Genomic DNA, 7,772 nt, shown 5'->3' with positions numbered 1-7,772 from the left:
TGTATTAAGAAACCCTCTTGCCCCAGGTCTTAATTTCCTCTGCTCTCTCAACGAAGAACCCTCTTTATAGAAGACGCTCCTTGGACTTCTCGAAGCTTCCTCTACGAGTTAACAGTGAGACCACGACCGGATTCAATGAAGGGCCTTAGCAAGAGAACTCGAAAGAGGAGGAACGCGCCTGGAAAACCCTAGGTTCGCGATGATACTCCAGGAGCGGAAAGGATTCGAAGCGGAGTGAAAAATAGGAAGATTGTTCGGTGAGAAATGCGATTTAGGTCGCGTGTTCGGTGGAAAAGGACGATTCAACGACTGAATCGGTGAAACAGTGCCAAAATGAGGATGTAATCGATCGAAAAGGCTGTAACGAGGACAAATGAAGTCGCAAAATATGATTCGATGATGTCAATCACGACGACGAAGGCTCTGTGAGAGTGATGAGGTGAGGACATTCGCGAGCTCGAGAAGAAGCTAGGTTGAGGTTGTTGGACTCGTGAAAGCTTAAACCGTAGCCGCTGTGTGACCGAGCTATTGTTCCATAACCACCATTGCATCTTCTCACCTCCTACGAGGGTTTCCAAGGTTAGTGCATTCATATTAGGTTTAGTTAATTACTTTGTTAAATATGGTTTTGATGCCATACTTTAAGTATAATGTTATCTCAGTTTCGAAGCTTGTTTCTCCAAACATGTTTCTCATTCAGAAGTAAATTTTTTTTTTACTAATGATGGTTATTTTGTCCAGGATTCGAGAGTGAAGGCAGCGGGAGGGGATAAGTTGAGAGTGAGATGTTCAAAATTAAAGCTAGAAGTGTTTTCATTTCAGTTTTACATAATTTATTCACTTTTTTTTTCTATTGTCATTGTTATCATTGTGTTTTGACTAACAATATTTTTTTTCTTTGGTTAATAATATGACTTATTGTTTACAATAAGTTGAGTCTTATATTTTTATCATAATATCTATAGGTTGTTTACCTTTTTCAGCCTTACTTGATATCTGTGCCTTATTTTCTTTAGTCCATTTCAAGTATAAGTGTATCTAATGCCTATCTACTACTATCCATTAGGTGTTTTAGGGGAATACTTGAACTTCTACAAACAGATCAAAGTTTCATGTAAGTTTTGATAATGAAGCTTTAAATGTAATTTTGAAGCCTTTTTCTTTAATAAAATTGAAAGAATGCTATTGGATTGCTATACTGTAGGTTAGCACTACAACCTGTACCAATCATATGTTGCATTCTTGATAAAAGGAAAAGAATAAAAATACAAAAGTGGGGGCACTAATTATGAAACCTTGATTGAGAACTTGATAGTGGACGATTAGGAACTTTTGTTGAAAAGAGTACTCAAGTAATGATTCTGTCACTTGAGACAACTTCTCTTTGTTTGTTAGACTAAGGCTTTGATATGAACCAAGGATGGTGCAAATGATTATGTGTTGATTATGAAATAAATCTTTCACTAGCTGGTGATGGATTTGACACTGTGATCAAAGCCAAGGCTGTAGTCAACAGTGTACCTGGCTTCCAGAATAAGGTTTCCTGTTCTGACATTTTGGCAATGGCAAATAGGGATGCCATAACTCTGGTAATTATAATAAGCTATATCTTTTGCAATACAACTTCTAATCAAAATTCATAGATTGTATCGGTTGTAAAGTAAGTTCAATCCTAGTATAGCATTTGTCTATACAATAAGTAACAATACTATATAAAGGTCACCAGAGACATAGCAAGAAGAGTTTATTACATTGTATAAAGGAAGAACGGGAGATTTAAGAGGGCAATTATTGTTACTTTTGGGATTGAATTAGACAAGTATTTTAGGAAGATTAGGATCCCTTCATAATCCATAGAGTATGATATTTTCTTTGATTTGTCTTAATAGTTCTTTTTTGGTTATGTGGAAAATAATGTTTGACATTTTATTCCTTGTACAATTAGCTGAACAGAAAATGAACATTCAGTTGGTTTCAGCAGGAGGACCATCTTATGCAGTAGAGCTGGGAAGGCCAGATAGGAAAGTTTCAACAAAATTATGTGTTAGACACCTATACCTCATTCTGATTTCTAAGACCATATTCTCTTGTAAGTTGTGAAAAATTTCAAGAATAAAGCTTTTGAAGATTACTTTAAATTTAATTTATGCCTTTTCTGGTTGCTTTTAAATATTGCAAGTGCATGAATCATCTGATATTTGGATTGCTCTGTTTGCATTAATGGTCCTGTTAAGTTTTTTTTATTATAACCACTTATTAGTTATGAACCTGTTTGGAACAATGCAAATATGTTTATGTCATTTATTGTTTAGTTTAGAACATCTTACTCACATGCAAGTTCTAATCTTGCTACCAAATCCATGATTTGACCACACAATTTATAATCCTACTACATTTTTTGTCTTCTAAATCAAGTTTAGTATAGTCTGTTTGTAATAAGTTGGAGCTTGCATACTTCAAATTGGGAATTCGAGAGCTCAATCTATATTCTTGGTTTATATATATATATATATATATATATATGATCATAAAGTCTAATTGCATTCTCCAATAATAACTACAATGTTATTATTGTTGGATGAAACTCCAATTCTCTAATCCTTTTTAACATAGATAATGGCATTAAATTGATATGTTGTACTAAATCAAAAATTGCCTTACATACTGTCAAAAATTGCCTTACCCATTATGATAGGAAACATATAGGAGGGAAATAGAAAGTTTTCTAACCTATTTTCTCAAAATATTAGGAGTATCTCGTCAATGTTAACCCTATTTGGATCTTGCGACACGTTGTTAAACTTCCAAAACTCATTAAAATTTAGAAAAATGAAAAGTTATACTCACTTGGCTCTTTAAAATTTAGAAAATGAAAAGTCATACTCATTAAACTTTTGATATATTAATCTTATTTTTTTTCTTTTATCATGCTCAATCCAATGTGTTAAGTTCATTTCTAATTCACATTCACTATATCAAATTTTAATTTTAATTTTACAAGTTCTATCTATTCCCTTAATCTTTAAAATTATTTTACAACTTTTATTTCAATGTAAAAGATATATAAGATTTAAAGATTAAGAGTCTGGTTGACAGATGTTTTAATTAGAAATTTTTTACATGGTTTATATTTAACCTTTTATATTTTATAATACCTTTCTATTTCCCTCCTACATTTCTTATCATGTCCCACTCCCTCTTAACATGCGAACTGATACCTAAACAAAGGACTCATACCACCAAGTAATCAAACTACCTTTGCAATTGTATTTATTTACATACTGTTGTATAGAAGGGCCTCCAACAACATTTAAATCACATTCTAGTAGATTAGGTTACCTGTGCATTAATCTTGGTTTCATTCTTCTTATCCTAACACAATGTAAAAAACCTTTTATAATGCTATGAGTATTTTTAAATTCATCTTAATGTTCTTCAATGTTTTGACCATCTTAATTGTTTAATAGAGTTTGTCAACTTTATGTATGACCATCCAATTGCATTTATTTTTGTCAGGACATGGCATCTAGTGGTTCTAACCCACCTCCTCCAGTCTCAGCACAATCTAATAAGGAGAAGGGAAAAAGCAATATGTGGTGAAGTTGTTATCATGGTGATGGAGTGCAACAAGATCAACGCCCAGATGAAGAAAATCCTTAGTGATTGATTATTAGGAAACTCTAGACCTGTCATTCTATGTTGTTTGACATCTTATGAATTGTAAAATTTATATTGTTTTGCATCTTAGGAGCAATACAATCTATTTATGAATACATTAGACATTTTGTAAACTTATTTTGATAATGATTTTTATGTAATATATATCTCTTTTAAATGTGAAAGGTTTGATATGGTGTTGAAAAAAAGTTATTGTGATTGCTACTGATATATATATTACAAGTTTGTGATTAATGTATGTGTAAGTGTTGAATAATTTATTTATTTTTTCTGTAAAAAATGTTACATACGGATTTATATATGGATTTTTTCGTATGTAATTATATACATATTTTATATACGGATTTTTCCGTATGTAAATTACATACGGATTTTTTCGTATGTAAATTACATACGGAAAAATCAGTATATAAATTATATATGGATATATCCGTATATAATTTATCTACGACAGTTTTATATACGGATTTTTGTCCGTATATAAGTCGTATGTAACCAAGTGTTATATACGGATTTTGGACCTTATATACGGATTTTGGCTGTATTTAATTCTATTTTTTCTTGTAGTGGTAAAGACCCATTTGCAGCCCACAGTTTTCTTCCCTTTTGGTAAGGACACAAGATCCCAAGTGTTATTTTTTTCTAAAGCTGTCATCTCCTCAACCATTGCTTCGGTCCATCTAGGATCTGCCAAAACTTCCTGTACATTACTAGGAATAGAAATTGAAGATAATTGAGATACAAATGATGCATATGACTGAGATAACCTGTGAGATGACACATATTTACTAATGGGATATTTAACTTTGGCTTGGAGGTCTGGTTCATATTTAACTAGAGGTTGACCACGGTTAGAACGAGGTGGAAGAATATATTGAACAGTAGTAGACTCAGTGTTTGGTGTGCTGGTGGTCTCACGCAGACAAGAATCAATTCCATGATCAATTTCATCTAAATTAGTATTATCAAAGATAGGATCAGAAGGTACCTCTGAAGAGTCAAGTTGAACCTGTGGAGAAGATTGAGCCAATTGGTTATGATCAAAAGACACTATATTATCCAGAAAAGAAGGGTCCATATTTAGGATTGGCTCACTTCCTGCAGAATGATCCTCACACAATAATTTATCTTCACAATCAAACATATCAACATCATGATTATGCACTTCACTTTCATTGCCTCCCTGAAGTGGAGAATCAACATAAAAAAATTCATGCTCATTAAATGTCACATCCATAGAAATATAAAATTTCCTTGATGGTGGATGGTAAGCACAATAACGTTTTTGAGTTGATCCATACCCAACAAAAACACATTTGATCGCTCGTTCTTCAAGCTTTGTACATTGATGTGAGTGTAAGTGAACATATATAACACATCCAAAAATATGAGGTGGTAAATAAACTATGGGAGGAAGGATACAATGATCAGACAACACATCAAAAGGCCTTCGAAAGTTAAGCACACTAGAAGGAGTTTGATTAATTAAATAAACTATGGGAGGAAGGATACAATGATCAGACAACACATCAAAAGGCCTTCGAAAGTTAAGCACACTAGAAGGAGTTTGATTAATTAAATAAACGGCAGAGCTCACAACCTTACCCCATAAATGAGATGGGACATTACCATCTATCAAAAGTGATCTTGTCACCTCTAATATATGTCTATTTTTCCTCTCAGCCACTCCATTTTGTTGTGGTGAATAAGGACATGTAGTTTGATGTAAGATGCCTTTAAAGTTCATGAAGTCTATTAATTCAGTCTTAAAATATTCTCCTCCATTGTCTGATCGAATTACCTTAATAGATATGTTAAATTGTGTAACAATCAAATGATAGAAGGAACGAACCACATCACACACATCACTTTTATATTTAAGCAAATATACCCAAGTTACTCGAGTACAATCATCAACAAAACTGATAAACTATTTTTTTCCATTATGTGTAGATTGCGGGGCAGAGCCCCAAACATCTGTGTGAATTAATGAAAAAGAAAAATTAGTTTTGTTATTGTTTAAAGGAAACACAACACGATGATTTTTTGCCAAAACACAAGTTTCACAAAAAAAAATCAGAAATATTGCATTTATGAAATAGTGATGGAAATAATTTTTTTAAATAACCAAAAGAGGGATGTCCCAACCGTCTATGCCACAACCAAATTTCTCTTTTGTTTTTATCTTGTATGTGATCGTTCGCAAGACAAGTCAATCCTTTTTTTATGGTTTGATTGTGAGACATTTTCAAGATAATATAGTCCTTCACTCTCTCTACCACTAGCAATCTTCTCCTTGGAATGGATGTTCTGAAAAAGACAATGGGTTGGGTAAAATAAGGCAACACAAGAATGTGATTTGGTTAACTTGCTGACGGAGATAAGATTACAGTTTAATGTAGGAACAAATAAAACATCAGGAATCGATAAGGAGGGTGAGAGGGATATAGTACCTATACTGTCAATAGGAGATGAGACCCCATTGGCATTAATAATAACAGTTTTAGAACAATTAGAGGAAAAATTAGTAAATATATGAGGATCACAAGTCATATGATCAGTAGCACCCGAATCAATTATCCAATCACTATCCTTAGTAACAACAGAAAGATTAAGGGCAGAGTTAGATATACCTGACTTGGTCACAAATCCGGTAGCAGTAGAAATATAACTCTTGGAAGCAGCGGAAGTTCCAGAATCATGTTTCTCCAATTGATTGTCATCGGAAGAAGCCATCAGAAATATTCAATGAAAAAAAAACATTGATTCCTATATCTTAGAGGATATCAGTGTTGGCTCTGATACCATAATAAAAGATTTAAAGAATAATTCTGATGTATTATTTTAAAGAGTAGAGTACCATATATATACATTCAAGGATCCTATAATTCTTCATCTATTAAAGGAATGACAGGTGCACAAATCTGCACAAATTATAATAATATCTAAATTATAACTAACACAATATTTGATTGTCTAATATCCTTTAATAGAATATTTGGCATATCTTAACACTAAGTTGAGTGATGTAAACATCAATGTGTTTGTTTGGGTCAATAGTGTCGTCGTATCTTTTTCTTCCAATTGGGAGAATTTATGTTTCCATTATACCATTTATAAAAGGGTACCTTTTGGCTCCTAAAAAGTGAGGATGTGTTGGCAATGCAGTTGTGCATTGATTAGTACCCTACACACTTTCTTCCATAGTTTTGATGCACGTCTAAGGTGGAGATGTTATATGTGTCTTACTAAGTCGGGGTTGACTTTTCTCTCCTTCTACCTCCTCAACTTTCCTATTCATCTTGGTATTTTATGCATTTAGTGCATTCATCTCCTCGACGTTACGCTTTTTTAAATTGGCCAACTCCCTTTGTAACTCCATAAGCATTGATATACGGTTAAAATTGTTGTCAAGTACTTTAGTTTTAATTGCGCTTCTGTTGCTTGCCATGTTTCCAGTAGACACCACATATAGACATACCTCAACCCCATAATGGATGTTAAATGTTCTTGCGAGATTGAAGTGCACTCGTGACTCACACATGTCTACATTGCCTTCTTATGCTCCTTACACTAAAGTATCTCTGATAACTCTCACATGTATGTCCTCTTCTGATATGGTAGTATGAGTCATTGACCATCGAGCTTGGAAAGATATTTTGATGTTCAAGTCAATGGTGCATTATATGTAATAAATGAATCTATTGGTGAACAATAACTATTTAAAGTACTTGTATGGACCTTAACCTTCATGGACCTAGGGTTTATAGGCTTGTCCCGTTTTAGGGTGTCTTTACATGATTAATTATCCTAATTCTTCATTATCTAATGTAAATTGTACTTAAGGCAATGTTGTCAATGTGAATGTCCAAGGTCATCATGTCCGATGTTGATATATTGTTTGAGGTGTCTTCCTTTTCGATCTCAATACACGACTTAAATTCGATAAAAAAAAGAGTCTATTTAAGAGCTAGAAAAATAAAATACTTTTCTAATATATACCCTCTGTAATTTAATTACTTGGTAGCAAATTTTTTTTTTCTTAGAGTTGAAAAACAAAAAAAGTGTTTATTTGAAAAAGGATATGACATTGA

General features: G+C 32.9%; 1 long non-coding RNA gene across 7 annotated transcripts; it reads left to right on the top strand.

The window, feature by feature from the left end:
* LOC108326978 (uncharacterized) lies at positions 1-3,742 on the top strand. Of its 7 annotated transcripts, none has more exons than XR_008247333.1 (6): positions 1-579; positions 742-780; positions 1,067-1,114; positions 1,205-1,589; positions 1,982-2,089; positions 3,517-3,742. It is a non-coding gene; the product is annotated as an uncharacterized LOC108326978 (long non-coding RNA). The 7 variants fall into 7 exon arrangements; XR_008247332.1 differs by having other exon boundaries at positions 1,979-2,089; XR_008247334.1 differs by having other exon boundaries at positions 3-579; positions 1,396-1,589; positions 1,979-2,089.
* The last annotated feature ends 4,030 nt before the right edge of the window (positions 3,743-7,772 follow it).

The sequence above is a fragment of the Vigna angularis genome, chromosome 2 (assembly GCF_016808095.1).
Source record: "Vigna angularis cultivar LongXiaoDou No.4 chromosome 2, ASM1680809v1, whole genome shotgun sequence".
NCBI lineage: Eukaryota > Viridiplantae > Streptophyta > Magnoliopsida > Fabales > Fabaceae > Vigna > Vigna angularis.
This window is presented reverse-complemented; position numbering and strand designations above follow the sequence as displayed.